The sequence below is a fragment of the Solanum verrucosum genome, unplaced genomic scaffold (assembly GCF_900185275.1).
Source record: "Solanum verrucosum unplaced genomic scaffold, falcon-dt-bn FXZP01000247.1, whole genome shotgun sequence".
Classification (NCBI taxonomy): Eukaryota; Viridiplantae; Streptophyta; class Magnoliopsida; order Solanales; family Solanaceae; genus Solanum; species Solanum verrucosum.
In genome coordinates this window covers 194363-204627 of record NW_026020125.1, presented here as the reverse complement: position 1 = coordinate 204627, position 10265 = coordinate 194363, and the positions used below count along the sequence as shown (strand labels likewise).

At 29.1% G+C, this 10265-nt stretch overlaps 1 protein-coding gene across 1 annotated transcript in view; it reads left to right on the top strand.

The window, feature by feature from the left end:
* Positions 1–10265, top strand: part of LOC125825796 (mechanosensitive ion channel protein 10-like) — a 676215-nt gene that overhangs the window by 574855 nt on the left and 91095 nt on the right. The gene's annotated exons all lie outside the window — the stretch shown is intronic.

The following is a 10265-nucleotide window of genomic DNA, read 5'->3' as shown; positions in this document are numbered from 1 at the left end:
CTTTTGGCCTGTCGGCCGATGTTAACTATGAGTCCCAACTGAAATACAAAAAAATAAAATGTTGATTCATTTGTACTTAATATATTGGAAATCTTTACTTAAAATAAAAGTAGTCCATTTGTTTTGGGGGGGATTTTGATGGGAGGGCAGGTGATGATAGAGAAAAAGAAGGGGTGTAAGACTGTAAAAGTGCACGTGAAGCAAAGTGTAGAAATAGAGACAAAAGAAGAAGAAGAAGGAGGGGAGATTAGTGGTGTAAGCTTTTGTCTAGAAAAGAGTTGATTGGTTCCATATTTGGACCATCATTTCTTCCACCTTGGGATCTGTACCACGTCTCTTTCCAATATTAGTAGAGTCTTGCGTTAGCTTTTTCCCTTTTCTCTTTTTCTTTTCTCCCTATGTCCCTCATTATTTGTCCACATTAGTTGTTCTTAATTACTTTGTCCTTTTTGACAAATAAAAAGGATAATTTTTTTTACCTATTATATCCACAATTATTTACTTTGAAAAATGTAGAACTTTTTTAAAAATTTAACTTTTTAATTCATAATTAATAAGAATAAAATGATAACCTCGTTATGTCAATCATTGTTTTTTTAATATATGTATCAATTCAAAACTGGACAGAAAGTACTGGTACATGTATTGTGAATATCAAGAGAAACTAGTTGAATCAAGTGTTCTGTTTAACACCATCAAGCCAAATTTAATTTGTTATAGAGTTAAATAGAGGTTATGCTTACTATAAAGCAATTAAAACAAAGATTTGGGACCCAACTTTTTAGGGGTTCTGTTTTTTTCTAAAGTTAGATCTAAATTTTATGTATTGTTAAATTGGAAGAGGAATTTTTAGGAGAAAGTACAATAATTTATATCTTTTAATGTGGTGATCGTTATAATAATTGAAAAATAGAATAGTTTTTATATAATTGTATTATTCTTTCTTACTTGAATACTTGAAAATTAGAATAATTTTTATGTAATTGTATTGTTCTTTCTTACTTGAATATCTACTCCTCCTTTCACCTTTTGATCTAAAAATATCTTCTACCTTTGTTGTGATTAGAAAAGATATCCTTCCTTTTGGCGTAAAAATATCATCAAATCTTATTATTGACGTATGTATAGTCAATAAGAGATTAAATATTTAAATTTAAGAAAAAACTTCAAAAGATACTTTAAATTTTTCCTTCCCTATTCGTTCGAAGACGTTCCTTTATTTTAATTAGATGTAAAAAAAATGGATCACCAGATGACTGACTAAAGTAAAAAAAAAAAATTCAGTTCTGTAAAGGCTCAAAGCAATTACTAGAACGTTTTAAAGGACAACCACAACAAATCGTAATTATAATAAATTAAAGAGAAGTGAAAAAGCTCGAAGCATCTCATTTCTGAAGTATGGGCCCAGTAATGACATTCCATAGATTTAAATCACATATTATTTATTATTGTTTTTTTTTTCATTTGATATTTGATATTTATATTGAGGTTCAATTAAGTTTGAATTGGCGTCGAAAAATTTCAAATTACTAAATGAAGTGCTCTCTATTCCTAGATATTTTATATATGAATAGAGAGACTTAAATTTGAGACCTCTAATTAGAAATGAAGAAAATTAAAATTTTATTTAACAGTAATAGAGAAGAAAAATAACTTTCTATCCAAATTACGTCACAAGTGACGTGCCACACAGGTTGAAATGAAAGGAATATTATTTTTCCCATCAAATAAAACAATTACGTATCTTTTTTTTTTTGAGATTTTGAAAAAAAAAAGTGATCATGCGTATGCAAACTGTTCCTCCGTACAATATTTGGACCGACATGATTGCAGCAATATGACACGTGCCAACAGATCGATCGTATTGTGTTGGTAACTTGGAGGAATTTTGGTATAACACTGGGACCCACTTCCACGTGTCACTATGTACACGTGGCAATTTAAATTCCAGGTAGACTAGAGGGGACCTTACATGTTATTGAAGATCATTCCTCATTATTGTTACCACATGTTATGAAATATTTTTGAATAAGCACACGTGAGAGTAAATGCAAAGAATGGACACAATTAACTATTTAATACTATAAAATAATCCTTTACATAATTAACAAGACTTTGTAAAAAAAAAAAAAAATTGTATGAGTAACTGGTTCCAAAGGTATTATATCGTCTTCAATTTTATCAATATTTTTTTTTTCAATGGTATTCACAATTTCTTTTGAGCTCAGGATCTCTTAACATGTACTCCCTCCGTCCACAATTGTTTGTCAAGGTAAGGTCATGCACATCCCTCAAGGAAAATTTAATACAAGGTGTAATTTGACTAATATAACCCTACTATATCAAGAATACCAAAAGTCCACATAACTTTTGAATTGAACTATACAATCATTAAGGGCAGAATTGGAAAAAAATGACTAATTATTTCTTGATTGTTTGAATTGACAATTAATCTTGGACGTCTACTTTTAGTATACCTGCCAAACAATTGTGGACGGAGAGAGTATCATTTTCACCAGGATAATAACAGGCTATTGACATCCATACACTATATTGCGGTAACCGATATTATTAATCATGACCTAATATTCGTGAATGTTGTTTTCACAAGAGGATTCATTTAAATTCCTTCAAGCTTCACCCCAAATGATATAATAAAAATGAATCTTCATAATCTCTAAAACACTCTTTAAATTTATAAATTTTAATTTATCAATGAAATAATATATTTTCAAAATAATAATATTTTATAATTCCGATAATATTAATTTGGTTAGATTTTACTTTATATATGAAATAAAGTAAATTTGCCTTCCATCTGAATTTGATCCCAAATATGTGTTACATCATAGAAGAACTTGCTCAAATTAGCCAATCGAAACTAATGAAATTCACTTCTCTTATTTTTTCTTCCTTTCAATCAACCATTTTATGTTAGGTCGTATAAGTTTATTTAATTTCTATTTTGTAGAACGGTGAGAGAAAGAACAAAATAAAAAAATAAAAAAGGAAAAAAAAATAGTATAACTTACATAACTGACATAGTGTAATTGACAAATTACATTCTATTCCTACTCTTTCATTAATTACAAAAATCCCTTGAATTTTGTATAATTTGGATACATAATTGTGACTCCTGATACATCAAATCTGATATCATGAGTATCAGTTTGTTGCGTCAAATCAGGGATTAAAAAATTGAATCCCACCCATTACGCTTACGTTTCTTATTTCAAATAATCAGGCAGTGGTAAATCTTAACAGAACAACTAAATTCAATTTCAAATTCTCCCTGTTCATAAAAAAAAATTACAAACTTGATTCAAAAAATTTAAATAACAAATTCACAAAATTCAAAATTCATTTTTTCATCTTCTCTATCAATTCGAAATCGTGAAAAACTCCAAATTTGAAATCTAACTCCCTGTTGTTATTATCATCTCCCTTTTTTTCTTTGCAATCTGAGTTGTTTCTCTCGCCAATCTTGGAATCATCATCCTTTTCTGTCTATACTGTAAACGTTGGTTTATCTTGATTAGAGTCCATGTTCATTGAAGAACCTTTCTCTGATACAATATGAATCTGTCGATCTTGTTGAGACATTTCGAAATCTGAAAAAGTGAGTGAGGTATGCGATACAAAAGTAATGAAATTGTTGTTCCGATATGTAATGGAGAAATATAAAATAGAGCACAACTTCAATTTCAAAGTAAAGAGATCTGATAAAAAAAAGGGTATGGAATTAGTTGGTGTGTATTGTGAATTGTTATTTTTCAATTTTTGCTACATAAAATCGTGATACATTGCTATATCTAAAGGTATCTGTGAGTTTGTTATCGATAAATTGGTATCTAGTCTTTTTAATGTATCATGGTTATAATTTTGTTTTGTCGTTTTGATGTAAATATGTAAGTCATGATACATTATTAGTAAAAGCCGCGCTAGTATTGTAATTGTGTATCTGTAAATTATAATGTGGTCATTATTTTGTACAACAAACAGTATGGGGGGATAAATAAGTTATGTTGATGCTACATTCGTCAAAATTGTGTGTGTCGAAGGTTAAAAAAAGACACCGAAGCTCAAGATGTGGATTGTAAGTCATGATACATCAGTAGTAAATGGCGAGCATGTACTTTAATTTTGTGAGTTATGATGTGGTCATTATTTTGTATCTGACTGTATAATAAAGGGATTAACAATTGAGATGTATCAAATATATTTATATAACAAGTGTGTGTGTATGGCTGATTTATATAAAATGTATCAGACTAATATTGTGTATCTAGTAGACAATATTAATAATGTAACAATTAAGATGTATAAAGTACTTGTTGTGATCAAGAAAATATATGGATGATTCATTACTATGTATCAGTGTTGGAGTTTTTGTGAATCACTGAATGATGTGGTATTACATATAATGTATCACTGACTTTTTTTAATGTTTCCAGGTTGTACCACCGTCTGAATTTATTTTTTCAGTTTATGAAGTTAGAAGAAGATACATTATTTGCCTTGAGCAAAAAATGTGTGTAATTGTGGATATTTCAACTAGACGAGATACCATGTGCACACACAATTACTGCTTTAAAAAGCAATAATTTTTATAATTATAGGTGTCGCTATAAACAATTTGTGACATGTTGTGTTTAATAAAATCAAATTTGAATGTACCACATTACAATAAAGAGTTTATGTGTATTTGATACATTCTAATAAAATAAAATTTGAATGTACCCATAAAATTGTGTATGATACATTACTTTTATAACTTTAACTTTAGGGTAAAAAGATTTGATAACGAAAGATATGAAATTACATGTTATATTGTGTAGTCGATTTTTTAATTTGTGATCTCGAGATGGATATATTACTCATGATACATTACTATTTCTAAAATATTTAGTAGATTGCTAAGTATTGTAATTGTACATGATACATTAAAGCAGTAAAGAATGCTCATAAGGTGTTTGATTTTAGATCGATACATTAATTGACAAACTTCAATTTCCCGTTGTTTTCTTCAGATAAATTTTCCGGCGATGTCCACGGCAACAACTGCCAATGATAATATACCTAACGTCGACGTTAGCCCAAGCGACAGTGTCGATATTGTAGATTAGAAAGCTAAACAATTTTAAAAAAAAACGACAATTGAAGAATTGGAATGAAAAAATTGATGAAGAAATAATTCTACCTCTTTAGGAACTTGAAATCAATGAACTGGAGAGAGAATATATTTAAAATTCAAAAATGGAGTGATGGATGTAATTGCCGATATATGAGAGTGATTTTAGGCGTTAAAATAAGAGCAAAATCGGGTTGAAAGGGTTGTGAATAATGTATCCAGAAAAGGAGAGAAAAAGATAAAAATGGGATTTTAAAAATATTTGAAAATGGTAGGAAATTTTAGAGATTATGGAAAAAAAGGTTGTGTAGTTAAGTAATTTATATCTTAAAAAATTCTTACAAATCAAAAGGATAGAAAATATTTTTCTAAAAATTCCTTTTTGCTCAAAGAATGACTATTGATTTTTTTCTTTCAGTTTCTTAAAAAATCAATAATTCCTTTTCTACATGATTAAAATCATATGCATAAATTAAGTTCAACAGAAATAAAATTAATATCATACTCCCTTTGTCCCTAATTACTTATCCACTTTTGAATTGACACAAAAACAATTATTGACATAGTGAGTTTACCATTTTACCCCTACTAATTATGAAGTGGATGAAAAATTCTACATTTTTCAAAGTAATTAATCATTTAATTGAGGGTATAATAGGTAAAAAAAATTGTCCTTTCTTGATTTGTCAAAATGGACAAGTAATTAGGGACAACTATAAAAGGAAAAGTGGACAAGTAATTAGGGACAGAGGGAGTATATATTTGTTTGATACGAGCACAATATATTAGAATCTGAATTTTTATTTGCAGTAGTTTGAATTAAAACTTTTTGGGAAAAGGGGTCGAAATATATCCGAACTTTGACCGGAATTGTTGTAACAAATCCAAATTTTGGGTAGGACCTATTACCCCTGCACTATTTAATAGTGTATTTTAAAGGTATATATGTGCCCACGTGGACAAGTTACTATTTATAATGATGCAATATTTATGATGTCCACGTGGGCACATATATACTTTTAAAATACACTATTAAATAGTGCAGGGGGTAAAAGGTCCTGCCCAAAGTTTGGAATTGTTACAACAATTTCGGTCAAAGTTCAAATATATTTCAGACCATTTTCCCAGACTTTTTTTTATTTCTAGTATATGATGAAAATGAATCCTTTTGGCTTCTCTTTCTTATTTAGGATAAAGTGAAAGTAGGCACTACAATTAACAAAAAAAAAAGGATCTATATCATGAAAGTAAGTAAGGCAAGATCCCATCCATTTGAAGCAAAAGCATAAAGGGCATGCATGGAAATCTTTTTTTTTTTTAGGGATAAACTAAAGAGTTGAACTAGAGAATGTGTAAGGATAATGTTGCTTTCATGATCAACAAGTGCAAAAGACAATATGTAGATGAACAAGACAAAAAAGGGTTGTTAAGTTTATGGTTGGAAATTGAATGGAATTAGAAAAGCAAGAAGAAGAAAATAAAAAGGAAAAGGAAAAGTAAAAGAGGGTGAAAACCAAAACAAGAAAGTGATAAATATATTGTGGTCCAATTAAGTGTTTGTGGGGTGGCTCTTGATCCAAGAACACTATTGAATATGCCATGATTCAAGTTTATTGATCAGGTGAAGTTTCCATGCCATGTCTCCTACATATTTGAAATATGACTCATCCCTTTCAAAGTGGACACTTGACACTATTATTCTTTGATTTCTTAAGAAAGTGACAATATATATACACTTATAGGTGAAGACATATTAATTTCTCTCTTACCCATTCACCTACACTATTTAAGTCTAAACACATGACTTAATTCAAAGTTGGGGCCTCACTTACACAATGTTTGTTTTTGAGCAAAGTTCTTTGAATCAAAATAATTGGTTTAAATTCAGTTACTAAAGCTTATCAAATTTTATTAGGTTCAACTTTTAATTAATTAAGTATGTTTTGTTCAGCTTATTTACCTTGATCATTGTGTACATTTTAAAACTTAATTGCAAAGCAAAAGGTGTCTGCTAATTAAGAGAGAAGGTGGGAAGCATCAACCGAAGATCTAACTATATATGTTTAATTTGCTTAAAGATGCATGTTCTTATATTAGATTTTTTGAATTTGAGCTCTAAAAATGAAGAAACTCTTAGTTGGGAGCATTTTTCTTTAATGAGTCATATGCAGTCTGAATGCAAATTATAAGTGTTGCAAAATAAAAAATTCTTAATACAAAATACTTTTTCAATATTGATTCTCCCGATTATTTCGAGTATTAGAACTATTTTTTTTCTACTAAATGAGACTTCAAGTAGGTTTATAATTAGGTGTGTGTTTTAGAGAATAAAATCAAAACTAGAAATTTATAGTAAACTTTTTTACATAAAATCCATAATGTTAAGAACTAATTACATTGTATCCCTATTCTTTCTCAATTTACAAAAATACCATATATTTATAAAATCTCGGATACATCACCTAAACCTGCAGATACATAGCTCACGGATTGCGAATGTTACATTACTTAATGGGAGGGATGTATTCAAGAGGGGATAGGGATGTATCCGAGACACAATAGTACTGATGTATTCGAGAAGGGATAGGGATGTATCCGAAAGGGAATTTTGTAGTTTTTTTAAATGATAGAGAATTTTAGAGATTATGATAAAACAATGTGTGTATTTATGTAATTTTTCCAAATTTGTAAACTTAAAAGTTGATCAAAGCCAACATTTAAGATTAATGGGCTTGAAATTGAGGTTTGAAAGTCCCAATTGGTCTAAATGATGTTTCGAGACTTGAAAACCAGAGAGAAAGATATTAGAACTACAACTCCAATATTAAAACTAGAAATGATCATGTAAAAGTTCGATTCTCCTTCCTAAATAACCCTACAAAAACGCAAAAAAAATATTTATAATGATCCAGAAATTCGGAATCCTAAAAATATTAAATTGCATTTCGATACTCGATATAATTTGCGAGCCATTCTACGGTCGTATATTTATCCATGGTTCTTGGATTGTCTTTAAGCTTGCCATCAATTGCTACTTAGGATTTCTAAATCTTACTTCGTGGATTGAACTACGAACCATATATTGATCTACGGTCCATAAGTTAACCCGTGTGGGTCCTTCCATCAGCTTGATCTTTCATGCATATATATACATGTCGTGAATGAGACATATAGTCATACTCCCCATGTCTCATTCACTACATGTATAGACAACATATTGTTTTAAATTCTTGTATTTAATTACTTTCAATCTTAGGTGCTTTTGACTTATATCATCAAGTCTTTAGAGGTGATTTAGTTGTATTTTAATTTTGCTTACTTGATATATATTCATACTTAAAAACGTATCATCAATATTCTTGTATTCTTTCATTATACCTGTTAATAAGGAACAAAGAGAAAAATCGAAATTTATTCACCTATCATGTTAGGTGTAGATGTCATTACGATATAAGAGAATTTTGAATCATGACATTTATTTCTTTTGTTAGTGAATTGTCTGCCACAATTTTTGATTAATCAGACCAATAAGCTTGGAATCATAAATGATCAAACCAAAAAAGAAAAAAAAGTACATGTGTCTCACTAATTAAATCAAAACGAATATGATATTTGATAATATCAAATTAAATGTGATATGTTTGAGGGATATACTAAGATCACACTTCAGAAATACTTAATATATAGTATCAATTAAAGTAGAGATGTATAAACAGGATTACACTAAAGATGATATGTTGTCTACTATTTAGGAGGATGAAAATTACTTTAATTCAGAGAGGAATCTCCCACTAGTGAGACCAAACTGCCAAACTTTCTGCTGCCAATTGGGATAAACCCTTCTTTATCTTAACAAGTGAAGGTGCATAGATAGGGATAAATCAAAACCTCAATATATTTTCTATGAACCAAAAGGGGAAAGCATGTGATATTTGCTTGGATAATTGAAGGCAAACTACCTGTCAAACCAATGAACCTAAATGTATATTCATTTCATGTGTTTCTTTCTAAATATGTGGGGTGGGGGTGTTTAATTATACATAATATGTACACATTTATTTATTTTTATATGCAAACATGAGTCCAAGATATCACTTTCAATATCTTTATAATGATGAAACAAGTTCATTAACAATCTTATATATATATATATATATATATATATATATATATATGGTCCTTCATGTGATAACTCAATTGCTTCATCCCTTTATCACGTGCCCCTCCTAACACATTATATATACAGTGTTCCTGTCATTTTTGGGGGGCAATTTCGTTGTCTACATTAATTATCACAAACGTCGGAGAGCGGTTACTACAACTAGTTCAAGTACATTATTTAAACTGCATTTATTGATCATTACAAATGGTTCAGAAATATCCTCCTTTCATATATTAGGTTAAAAATGTGCTTAACATATTAGAAATGGTTCAGAAATGTCCTCCTTTTAATTGTCATGTTACGCTTTTCGAAAGTCAATTTGACTAATTTTCCAAGTTAAATTAGATTACATTAATTCAATATTTTTTCTTTAAAAAAAATATTCAAAAATTATACGAAAAGTACTATAAATTGTAATTTTTTCGCAATTTAATATGATGAAAAATATATCGTAAAATGTTAGTCAAAATTCTTATAGTTTGGCTTTTAAAAAAAACCATGACAGTTAAAAGTGGACGGAGGGAATACTAAGGAACATCTATTTTTAGTAAGGACGACATGTAAATAGGCACGGAGGGAATACTGTATTTACCCTAAAAAAATCAACGAAAAAAATGATCTTTTTATGGGCATACATAAGATAGTTGTCCAACAATACTTGTCCGGTTTGAAAAACTAAGAGATAATTTACCTTTTTGTATCTATTTTATCCTTGGTAGTAAATACTATTCAATATCTAATACATTCTCAATCATTAAACTTAATATATCCAAAGGGTAATATTGTAATATTATCCTTTTATTTTTTGTTTCTTAATGTGCGTGTCAAGTCAATAGTGGACAACTATTATCGAACAGAGAAAGTAGTTTTTAACAGTAATAAATATGCATATTAACAAAGTGTTCTAAAGCTTTTACCGACATTAATTAATTGTCATTAGATCCAATATCGCTATTAGGGGTGAACAAAATC